We start from the raw sequence: 13,146 nt of genomic DNA on the forward strand, positions 1-13,146 counted from the left end.
ATAATTGACTTTTATTTTCTATACAATACAAAATCGTGCCTTACAATATTATTATGTAACCTTTGAATTTATTATAGTCTAAACAAATCTGTTGCCAATAGTCTAATAAATGAGATTTTGAAAATGAGTCTAGAAATAGTTTATTAACATCGACTTTTACCTATAAAATCTTTAGTTTAAAATACCAACAGTTGTAATAAAAAGTTGTTTATTTCCGAATGGAGATGTATTGACAGCATTGGCAGTTTCAGCCATTATCGGTGAGTCGGATAACCACGGCTTTGACTGTGTTCATTTCACTCGCACAGCTGAGAGCTAGTTCGCTCCATCATTCCAATCGCTATTTCGACCAAACCTACCTGCTGTTAAGAGCAAGTTTCAACTCTAAACAGATCATCTATCTAAAAAATCTGCTGATTTTAATTTCAAGATTAGTAATAAGTAGATTGTTGCCTAAATTATGTGTAATATATTGATAGATAAGTGATAGTAATTCAGGGTATAGTTTTTTGGATCCAAACAAGTACGAGAGGAATATTACTGATAAACCAGTCAGTTGTTTACTCAAAAACTAAATAGTCGGTTTTTGTGTAATGTTTAACAAATTGAACATTTGACCACCTATGAAAACCTTCGTTGCAACAATTAGAGCATAAATACGCATGCCACCAAAATAAATTTTACAAAATTGAATTTAGTCAATGAATAAACCCCATGGTAAATAACTTCTCATAAAGGTATCAAAAATAGTGTTATAAAGATAAGTTTTAGGCGTATAATTAGACTAGAAAACAAATACTCTATGATAAATATACCGAAACATATTCAAACTTACTAAATGCAATCAGATATTCTGTATTACAAAAGCTAACTCTACTTACGATTTCTAACCAAACATATAAACCAAGTCTAAGCTTAAACATTTCCTACGAAACTTTCCAACTCTTATCTTCTCTTTCTCATCCAACAATTAAAGACATTTGGGAAGCAATAAGAGTTCATTTGCGTTTTCCGGAACACAAACTTTAGTCACAAGTTAGATCAAGTTTTGACATAGCAGCACGCGTTTGTCATCAAAGACTACTTCAGAAGGGGAGAGTAACGAAGTTCAGTCAGTTTAATCTTATGTCAGTCCTTCCGATCCCCCAGGAGGAATTCCCGAGGGGAGGGTGTACCAGGACGACTTAAAGAGGGTGGAAAAACTAGTCACATATTTTACCGTTAAGAGTTGGGGAAATGGCGAGACTTGTTCACTTAATGCATTGAATTTATCCTACTAAACAATGAAAAATGATATAAAGTCCAGCTCAACTCAGTTGATGTTGTTAAATAATCATTTAGTATTAATACACTAAGAAAACTGGAAAAACTCTAGTATTTGAATTAAAAGACCTTTTAAAAAAAATTCTAAAGGTAAACAAAAAGCTTACTTTGTTTCAAAGACAACGTTTTCTTCACCGAAGAAGTGGTTTGCTAGTGTACAATTTTTTTTACTAGTAAGATAATGACACCAGTGCATGGAACACATTGTATAGTATAGTTGCTGATAGCAAATATAATTTCAAAATACATCGAGATGTGTGTGCAAGAAAAATTATGTGCAATTTTGTTGTAAATTTATGTGTTATATTTGGACATTATGGCAGGCATGTACAAACACATAATTCAGATTAACAGTGGGAGTCAAGTTAAATACAACGCATTATGTTTACAAATCCTTAGGATTTGACAAAAAGACATTCTTTGCAGGTAGTAGCTCAAAAATAAAAACGACATCCGTCGACCGAGTTCAGTACGATGTATGAGTTGAAAGGCCAAAGGGAGAAAAGATCCTGTACCGCACTAAGGGGTGATTTGCGATCGGTAAAGTCCACAGCTGTCGCGACATGTCCTGAATTTCCTGGAATCATCCCTAGTGATCCGTAACGCGTGTGAGCAAAGGATCAAAACACCTCTTTTCGTGCAACTTTATTTAATTCAGTTAGAAATAATCTGCCTTAGTGTGGTTTTTTAAAGCTATTGAATTGAAATGTTTGTTTCTATAAGGTGTTCTTGAGGCATAGTTTTTAAGTAATTTTCCATTCACTGACATAACTTTTATGATTTCGTTCATCATATGTTAAAAAAGGTTTAAAATATTCATTGGAAAACAATTTTTTTGGTAGACGACAAAGCTTAAAATTAAATTTTTCAATTGAAAAACTTAATTTACTAATGGTTTAACGAATATATAGGTACCACGTATTAAAATTTCATGCATATCTTTATATAGGAAGATTTTCAGAAAACATTAACTAACTTTTTTATTCAACAACTACGATTTTTACCGCTCTAATAAATAGAGACATTTTTGTTTAAAGTATTGGTTAACATTTTTTTAGGTATGTGTGTTACAAAATAAAAAAACCCAACCTAATTATTGGAAACTTATTATTTTTTAAATAAGTATTTCAATAATAAATTTACTTACTTATTTACATAATGATATTTTATAACACTTCTAAATTTTGTAAGAAAACTGAAAAGATACTTTCCAAATATTTTCGCATGTATTTTGCTTGTTTAAGCTCACAAGTATATTACGTTTTACATAGAACAAGCGTGGTTTCTTTACTTTAGCAAGGCGGGAGGATATGACTTCCCCAGGGTTATCAAATTCGCCTAATTCTGTTTGCCAGTCTCGCATTCCTATGGCTTCTTGTGTTTAGCCTTTGCCCTCGCCTGCTTTGTAAACAGGTATACACGGTTTGGGTTTTGAAATTAACACTAGCTTGTAAATGTTCAAGTCATAATTAATCGTTGGTGTATATAAGTAATTTGAAATCATAAGTGGATATTAAAAAAAATATATTTCAGCAAACAAAATTGCTTTGGTAAAAAATTAATGAAATCGAAAACTAAAATGTATATTTAAATAGTTATAAGAGTTATTTAGTGGTTATAGTTCAAATTAAAAGGTTGCTGGTTCAAGTTTAAGCGAAATAGTTTTATGACTCAGATGCCATTAGGCTACCAAATAATGATTATATCTAAAAAAGGTCGACGTTAGTTTGGGCCATACAAAAATGTTTACAAATATCCCAACGGCACAAAAACACGAAATAAAAAAATAATGTGACAATAGGTCATCTAAATAAAAAAATCTAACTGCTTTATAACACTAATTTTATGTTTTAGCCCTCAATTTCATATCTGTAAAATTAAGTTTTATCGCTAATATCTTTTAAAAAGCTGTACAATGTGGAGATTTTTTAGTATCAAAAGTCGTGATCAAAAAAATATTAGCTTTAAGTAGCTTGAAACCAGATTGAGGAGTTTTTTCATTCAAGACCTTGTGTTCCTGAATACACTCAGGTATTAGAAGATTTCCTAATCAACCTTGGGGGGGGGGGTGGAGGGGGGGCTCCGTGGGTGGAATAAACAAGCAGGGTTAATGGTTTTATAAGTGCCTCTGTCGGGGCCCACATTGTACTGGGACCAGCTCAAGGGTAGTATTGGGAATCAATCAGTCAAACTGGGTAACTGGGGGATGTCAACATGTGGATTTCAACTTTTAGTTCGAAATTGATTAAATTGATTAAACTTTTGATTAAAAATTTTGAAATGTTGAGATGTAAATCTATTATGATGTGGTTTTATTTAGAGCTAGACAACCAATAACAAAATTTTAATATGAAAAAGTCTGTAATTTCAATAATTTTTTTTACATTCATAGAAAAAATACCAATTTTATATACCAATTTAAGATGTTTGAAGCATCTGTTTTTATAATTAACTTTCACATTATAATGTTCGTAGTGTGTTTTAATGACAATTATCAAGTATTGTAACTCAAATTAAATGTAGGACGAACTGTAGATAACTATACAGTATGAGGTAAGTAATACGTGTAAATAACTAAAATTGTAAAAAGGGTATTACATTGCACGTTAAAAATTGAGAAGCAGAGATAATTCAAAATGAATCACATATTTAAGTGTTTTCTTCTCTTAAGAGGATTAAAACTGTTTCATAAAAAATATTATGAATAATGTAACGTTTTATAGTATATTATATAAGTCTCGTCACTTGCACCCTGTAAAAGTTAACAATTACAAAAAATATTTATAAAAGTAGTATTTGAAGAAACCATCACATTGTAAACGAAGATGTGTTGTAAGAATATTTCAATAAATAGTTCGTGAGACGGTAAAAATGTAGCGAATACAAGAGTGTTTAGCAACGGAAATTGCACCGGAGCTGCAAAATGATGACAAATGAAATGACGTGATGCTACCAAATGCTGACAAATACTTCACAGTTACTTATATTAACGCAGGCTATTCTGAAGAAATAAATTATTCATCTTTGATAGGTGAGAGCTATTATTATAAGAAACACGTTTCAAATGTTGAAGGAAGTTTGAGTTTTGTATACTTTTTGTTTGTAAAATAGTGCGTAGTGCAAATATTATGTTCTACTTGTAAAAGCACTGGTAGTTTTAATTTGTGCATGCATAATATAGTAGAAATTATCCATATTTATTAAGTTTCGTTAGTTTACCTTTGTCAATCTATAAGATACAAAGTAAATTAATATTATTAAATAAAATATATATTGGTTTGTGACCAGTAAGGTTCAATAGAAGTAATTTTTCGAGTGAAACGATTAACTTTAAACTAAATAAAACTAGTTTTTTTTTACATTCCTTGAAAGAGACATTTTACTGTTTTGCAGCTTCAAAAATAGCGTGCAAAATATATTTATGGCCTCTAAAATGCAGACAAGTAAAACAATAAACTGCCAGGCTATGAAAACGTTTCACCTTATCAATGAAAAGTGAGCTGGGAAATCCGATGGCAAAGGATAAATAATTTATAACGCTGTAAATTCAAATTGTAAATTCAAATTTTATGTAATATATATTCATTTACTCACATCGTTCCCGATTTCACACTTTACACGAATCGTAACATTATTGCAGTTAATATTATGAAATTTCAAAATTATATAGGCAAATTACTGGAATTTTTGGAATATCGAACTGGTATTATACATTGTTAATTATTCAGGAAATTAATTTCAACGTTAATTCTTATTTTAATAAACATAAATTATCTACTCACCTCTTGAGTGACAGCGAAATAATCTCGGTCTGCAAAAACAAAAACATCGATAACTTAGTGTTTTTACAACTCTCGCTGATATAGAACTTTATCAGTTTTTATTTGTCTAAGGTTTTGGTGTAAAATTGAAATAGGTTAGTCAAGCTTCGTCCAACACTAACTTAATATACACAACTTTTTATTTGTATGATTTGTTCTCATTTACGTGTTTTCCATTATTTATTAAAAACAATGAGGTCATAATCTAAGGTGAAATCCCAAAGATATCTTTTGAAAGTGTGTTGCTTTACAAGATCAAGTCTGTTGTAAACAATACAAGCTATGCAATGCAAATAAAATAACAATTAATAAAAAATAATATTCATCACTTAGCAAATAACCCTTTCAGGCTTACATTTTTCACAATTACATTATCAACATTTAACTCTCCGACTATGATATTTCAACCCAGTCACCAATCATAAATAAAAATGGACATCGACTGTTTTTATATTAGAGCAGGAGTTGAAATGGTTCAGAATAGTAATCTTGAGAAAATGAGGAGATAAAACACGAAAGTGTTTCTCATCGTGAACAAAGTAGTGCGAGTGGGTATGATTCATGCAGCCGCGCTGCTCCCCGCCGACTGGGGAATTGTTATCACTACATTACGAGCCAGGGCCCGCAAACGGCGCCCTATCTCTCCCTATAGACCCATAATGGAAATTTACATCTATTTCATCACTACAAATCGAGAAATTGAAATAGTTGAAAATTCGTCGGTTAGTGTGGTAGGTTGGCGCAGTAAGATTCTTATATATATATATATATACAAATATATATACAAGTATATATATATACAAGTATATATATATATATATATATATATATGTATATATATATATATGTATATATATATATATCAGAAAAGTAAAAATTTATTTTTGGTTGGTGAGGTTGGTAATGATAAAAAAGTGTATGAGGTATGGGGTAAGGGATAATTCGCAGGTAATATTTTTATTGCAATATTCGCAAATTAGATTTGTATTAAAATATGCTAACAATAAATACAAATATTTTTTAGGCTTTAAGACTTAATTTGAACTCATACATAAATAAGCTATGGTTAGAATTTCACCTAACACAACATGATTGTGGCACTTCATTAGATAGGAGGACCACTGAAACAGTTCTAGAACTAGGCTGTCTTCAGCCAAAAAGATTTTGAGGTAATTCTGAGCAATTACTTGGTCAACCCCAGTTTTATTCATACTTTACTACGGTCATCAGGATGTTCTTAGAAAACAATAAACATATAATTTAAGCCCCGCAAGGTTAAGTTAGGTTAGGTTAGGTTAAGTTAGGTTATGAATTAACCTAACCTTACCTAACCTAACCTAACCATACATAACGGTACTGTCGCAACTGGCTTTAGAGATGTATGTGAAACTAAAAAAAAAACATTATTCAGCCAGGGAAAGTTAATATATGTTATATACAAATAGAAATTACCTCAGTAATCGCCGGGTTCTTCGTCCTCATCCGACATCCGAGTCTCCTGGCCAACTGGCCTTCCGCGCGACTCCTGCAAGCCACTGTTATCGCTTGGAATTTGAAAGTTCTTATCATTCTGCAACCTGTACGATGGCCTTGCGGGGCTTAAATTATATGTTTCTTGTTTTATAAGAACATCCTGATGACCGTAGTAAAGTATGAAAAAAATTGGGGTTGACCAAGTAATTGCTCAGAATTACCGATTTTGAAGTTAATAGGCTAAATGGGGTTTTCCTTTCGTGTTGCATTTGTATTCAACGAAAGAAAATAGAAATTACTTAATGATCTCAATGTAATATTTATACATATCCAATGAAATAACGTTAAGACAATTCTACACGTAATCTAGCACTATCACTTTTAATATTATACAAGTTAACAAAGATGATTTAAACATTTTACCAGTAAAAGCTGTATAAAAATCAATTATCCTCAACTGCAACGATTTTCAACGAGCGAGGTAATTTCAGTCGCATTATTTAATACATTTTCAATTCATATCGGAATTCCAATAAATGTATCTCCACTTGACGCTGTCAGAATTGTCAGTGAATAAAATATGGCGTCTCCAAACTGTGGATGCGACAGTAGTGACATCTGATTGGCAGAGAGAAAAATAAACAGTTTCATACCAGCGAGTGTCAACCGTGAGACGTCATCAGGTCACAGTCGTCAATAGAAGAATGCATCCTTCAAATCTTGAGGTCGCTGGTTCGATTCCAAGCGAGGTCAATTCTGGACCAATAATTTATCATAAATATATTGATTAACGATGATCGAAATGTCGGTTAATTATGATCGATATGTCGGTTAATAATTATCAATAAATCAATTAATGAGGATTGAAATATCGGTTAATGATGATCGATTTATCGGTAATGGTTTTCGATATATCGATTAATGATGGTCGATATATCGATTTGTGATGCTGCTTCACAAACTGTCAAAATGTTAGTAATGAGAGGGCCTTAACATTATCATACAAAAAAACGTAAAAATTCCAATGACTTCGATAAAAATAAAAAAGAATATTTGCAACTTTCAGCATTAAGCTTAGCAAGAAAGTTTGAAAAACTACTGTTGGGTTGGGAACAATTAACGAAATCAAACAAAATGTATGTAAAATCAAATTATATAGTGATGAAATAACTAACCAATAAATTAAACAGTTTTTGCCTTAATATGAATCAATGAGAGGTCCTAGTTAAAAAAGTGACTGTTTCCCTTTTCAATAGTAAATTGTTATACTTACAAAAATTGTGTGGTGAATTGTGTATAGTTCCAAAAAGGTTAATATGTTTTTTGTTCGATGATGGTTATTAATTAGTTGATAACTATTCCATCACTAAACGATAAAAAATACCAAACTATCTAAAGTAAAAGTAAAAATAAAAAATTAAAGTAAAAGTAAACTGCGTTATTTACCGTTTAGTTCTAAAAATGTTTTGAAGTACATATTTTGCCTCAGGGTTTTGACATTGGATTACCTGTGTGGATCTTGGGTTATTGGAACACGGACGATCCTAAACAAACTGTCGTCTTTCAAGGCTTAACCTGGGATTATTGTTTATGCATTACGTAGAAATCATACGTGCATAAATTTCATAAACAAAAATGTTGAGGACAAATATGTGTATATTTATTAATTTACTTGTAAACAGATACAACCGTTGTTACAGGAAAATATAATGTTTGTGTTTCTATGTATTGTTAAGTATATTTGCTATGCTATCATCAAGCCAACATTGTTCACAAAATGTTAATAACACTTTTTATATTTTACATTAACTCGCCCTAGAACAGCTTTACCGTACAAACCAGAACATTTCAAGAGCATACTTTAGGGCAATTTACCATTCTCTTTTACCTACAATAAAACGGATACAACTCAATAGCGTACGTCAAGAGTCGGCAGTGCTTTAGAACAACAATGCTGCAGAGTCGCCATTAGTAAGATGAATCTTTGTTCCCCGGCTGCTTTGTTCCCTGCCATTACGGCACAAAGCAGCCAGGGTCTTACCTGCAGCTTGTAATGCATGTAACTAACCCAGGTTATCTTGTAACTCAAAACAATACGTAATGCTTGCAGTGACTTGGTCTTTGTTTGGGCTGGTTCCTAATGTGGGTCAAGTGCTTTGGGTTTAATTGTCAAACATTTGTGTTTGTTAAAAACTCAGCTTGAAATATATTATTCAGGTGAATAGAATCATAGACAAAAAGAATTAAATATAGACCGTCAGCCGTGCTGTGGTTACCATAGGTTCTGGCGCACACCACCAGGAGTGCCATGTAGTTACGGCATACGCGCTACGTAACTACACGGCGCTCCCAACGGTGTGCGCCAGAACCTATGGTAATCATTGTAACCACAGCAAGGCTGACAGTCTATATTTAATGTTTTTTATGATAAAATATAGCGATGCATATTATGTAAAATGAAAACATCTGAGTGACTGAAGCATTAAAGTCTGAATATTCTCGGTTCGATACTGCTTCTGCTTTGTTATGGTTTTGAACTGAGACCAGCTGTTCTTTCATGTCAATAATTAGTTCTAGCTTAAGAAAAGGATAGGTATTAGTTAGTGTCATCGATATATAACAAACAGTTATAATCGATGGTCATTACCAAGGCGACATAGTTCATAACCCCATTATATACACATCTTGTTTAAAATACACAACTATGGGTGTGGTAAAAAATGAGGGGTTACGATTTCATAGTGGCAAATTAGGAAATACAAATCATGTACAAGAAATTGATACGTGTTATATAAAATAGTTGTGAGAAATTAATCAAAATTATGTGTAGAATGAAATACTGCTTATTGAGATTGATGTTCGTTTACCTAATCCATTCATGCTGTGAGTGTGGTAAGAAAATGTAGAGGGAGGAAGGAAAAAAAATTAAAACTATTGTTCCAATAACGTAAGCACCTTTATGTTATCAACCTAACAGCATTAAATAATGTTTAGTCCACCAGTTTTTAGCGTTTACAAACAATACAAAATACACAATTACAAGGAAACATTTTAATGGATTTACGCACTCCGTCAAACATTACCACCTTATTCGGCAATAATTGAACACCGGGGTACAAGATATTGACATATTAGCATACATTAATATACATATAGGCGCACAAGTGGCATGTTGAACATGTGTTGATGATCAGCCAATGTCATATTATGCTAATGCTATTCATAGCCTCCGTGCGACTGTTTACCTAGCCTCTATTGACAACGCGCTGCGGAGTTGCGGAGTACTCCTAAACACGGTCACCACTCCGCGCAGGTCACTCGCCAATCCATATCTCCGTAGTAAACCTGTGTGCGTGTGTGTGTTGGCCAATCGATTTGCATACGCACACAGAAGACATGCACTCTGACATCATTCATGTTTGGATATGAACGTCGATTCGTTTTCATCCACCGGTGGTATGTTTGTGGAGTGTTTTGTAAAACGTCGGTGCGAGTGGGGAATGTTTCGTCGAAAAGGATGAATATGTTCATGTTAATTTGGATTGACGCTAATAAAATTTTTATATTGTATATTAGAATTGTTGGAAACTGTGTAGAATAGGTTTTCGTCATACTGTAAGGACAAAGAAGCCAAAAAAGTTAACTAACTTTTTCATATTAGATAACAATTACCCTGTTCATTTAAAAATATAAGTTAAATTAAGAGTCATGATCTATCATGACTATGGTTGACACATTACATGAGTTGATATTTTACCTAGAGCCACGTCCATGATTCATAAATTTTACAAAACTTGGATGTGTTTAGGATATGCTCAATAAGGAGAGATATCAATAGAAAAGTAAAAACCAATGACAAAACTTGCGGGGTATTTAAAAACAGTGGTATTTTTTGTCATAAATTCGATAAGTTTTGCTTCCAAGTAGCCATTTAATAAACAAGTATGTTAATGGTCAATTCAAAATAAGCTTGTAAATAATATGCTCTCCCCATTGTTAGTACTAGCATTGACTATTTGATACTAGTAATCAATGCAAAATAGAAAATACAGCTGTTCAGTTTAGCACATGTCCTGCATATAAAGATGTAATTCAAACCCTTTCATTGCACTAAGTTAAAGTATAGTAAAGTTTTGTATATATTATCAGTAAAACATATAAGTGGATCTACTAAAAACTTCTCACTCCAGACTAAATTTAATATTCTCATAAGTGGTCTCACTCCAGTCTACATTTCAACAGACCATATTGAATCTAGCTAGCCAATTCAATTCAATTCGACACAAATGTTTTCGCAGGTATCCCCGCATTTTGCATGCAGCAGTAGCGTCTCTTATTACGAAAATAATCCCAGTCAAACCCAGAGGTGAGCGTTTATGAAAATTAGGTTGAGACTCAATTTACTTTAAATTAGCTCTAATGTAAACAGCCCCGGGAGCGGCTTTGTGGAGCGCAACCGCCCAAATTCAGCCCTTGTCTCATCCTTAACATCCCAGACCTAGATTAGGGGTGAATAATTAACCCTTACATCATTTATGTCTCAACTATACACGGTGGTAAGTTATAGGCGGGGTAAATAGCACATAAAAGTGCGGTTGAATTACAAATAAGCATCGCTTCAGGTGGATAATATTCTGATTAAGACGTAATTTCACGTAGTAAATTGTACTGTTGGATACTGTTGTAATTTTCTTACAGGGAGGTATCGTTTTTACTTTCTGTCTTCGTTGTACGCCTAGAGGTCTTTGACTTTGCATATTTAAACAAGTGACGTGTCTTACTATTACGGCGTTTCGGCGTGTGTCGCTCGCTTCGATGTATTGTTTATGTCTTTGAGAGCATAGGGTTGTTTTACTGTTGGTGTAGAACATCGTAGAACGGAAAGGAAAGGACATCATAACTTTGTGGCTCAGTGAAGAGGTATAGTTGGTTTTTCAGAGTTTTCGTAAAAGGGTAAAATAGTTAAAACAATAGATGTGGCTAGATTTTCCTCTGTGACTCGGAGGGATGGAGTAAAGTTTTATCTAGCCCTTACCGTGGAAGGGAATCTCCAGTTAAGAAAGAGCTAACTAGGGCCTACATTGCTTTGACTATTAATTCCTATACGTGTTTACTCATTCATCATCAGTTACTCAACTTTGTTTTGCTGATGGAAAATGCTTCCTATAGTGAGCATGGAATAAATCATTTCTGCCCAAAATTTTTTTATAAAACCTCAGCAGAGCTTTTACTAGCCTTATTTGGAGCCATGGTCATTGGTCATGCTAAATTTTATTTCTCAAATGGATTACCTTATTGTATTTGGGGAGTGATTGGATTTGCTTTGCTCAGTCAATTTAAACTGAAGTGATGGGTTACTAGCATCTCTGAGGGTTTCCAGTTTGGAGTTCATTTTGGCATCTTTTAAAAGCGGTTCTTGTTTGTATTGTCTTGTTTGACAGGTGTGATTTGATTCTTTCAGTGATGTCTAAAACTGAATGATAATTTTCTTGGATAGTGAATTAACTGCGTTAACACTTCAAGTGGGTGGGCATGTAGATTTCTCTTCACTAGTCTCATAGCCACCTGGAACATTGTTTAATACATGAGAGGTACCTCAGCTGGTAGAGGGTGTCTCCAGTGGTGTCCAGCCTGAGGCTAGGACTAGGTGACTAGTATTGCACAGGTTACTTGGGAGAAGTGACTAGCTGGTAGAGGGTGTCTTCTAGTGGTGTCCAGCCTGAGGCTAGGACTAGGTGACTAGTATTGCACAGGTTACTTGGGAGAAGTGACTAGCTGGTAGAGGGTGTCTCCAGTGGTGTCCAGCCTGAGGCTAGGACTAGGTGACTAGTATTGCACAGGTTACTTGGGAGAAGTGACTAGCTGGTAGAGGGTGTCTTCTAGTGGTGTCCAGCCTGAGGCTAGGACTAGCGTGTTTGCGGTTCTGGGAACCTTCGCTCGTACTCTGGTGGTCCCTCACGTTTCTCAATTACTTACATCCTCGTCCAAACCGAATACCTAATCTTCTTCGACAGTTTGTTCTTTTGTTGACCTCTTGACACGTGCAAGATTACGTGGTTTTGCATACGAACTTCATATATACACAACGTATACAATTTTTAAATAGTTTTAAATGCAGTAAACGTTTTAGTACTGATCCAAGGAAAGTTAAAAAAGCACTTTCCTAAACAACGAGTAAAGAATTTTGTTTATCAAGATAATAGTATGATGTTGTGTAATGTATAGCATTTACGAATAAAAGGGACGAAATATATACCTTATTTTCTTAAGATAGAGAATTGTACATAAAAGATGAGATAAGGTTAGGCTTGTTTAAGGTGAACGCCCATATATCTCGGAACGATAAATCACTAACGACGAATATGCCACAATCTTGGGCCGATTCCAAATCTCTTGGCATTTACTAGCTTACAAGGCTTTCTTCATGAATCTTTGTTTCGAACTTTGATTTTGATAAGGTGGAATGTGTTTTACAAACAAAGAATATAAACTCTTAAAAATAAATACGATACCTAGAAATTACGTCGTA

The 13,146-nt window shown here is 33.5% G+C and overlaps 1 protein-coding gene across 5 annotated transcripts in view; it reads right to left on the minus strand.

Moving 5' to 3' along the window:
- Positions 1–13,146, minus strand: part of LOC129001798 (irregular chiasm C-roughest protein-like) — a 248,562-nt gene that overhangs the window by 107,803 nt on the left and 127,613 nt on the right. For all 5 annotated transcript variants that reach the window (XM_054429243.1, XM_054429240.1, XM_054429245.1 and 2 more), the window contains exon 3: positions 5,106–5,134. The gene's annotated coding sequence lies outside the window, so the exon portion shown is untranslated. The remainder of the gene's footprint in view (positions 1–5,105; positions 5,135–13,146) is intronic.

Source organism: Macrosteles quadrilineatus, unplaced genomic scaffold (assembly GCF_028750875.1).
Source record: "Macrosteles quadrilineatus isolate MER2022 unplaced genomic scaffold, UCM_ALF_1.0 Scaffold_8__2_contigs__length_117827958, whole genome shotgun sequence".
Classification (NCBI taxonomy): Eukaryota; Metazoa; Arthropoda; class Insecta; order Hemiptera; family Cicadellidae; genus Macrosteles; species Macrosteles quadrilineatus.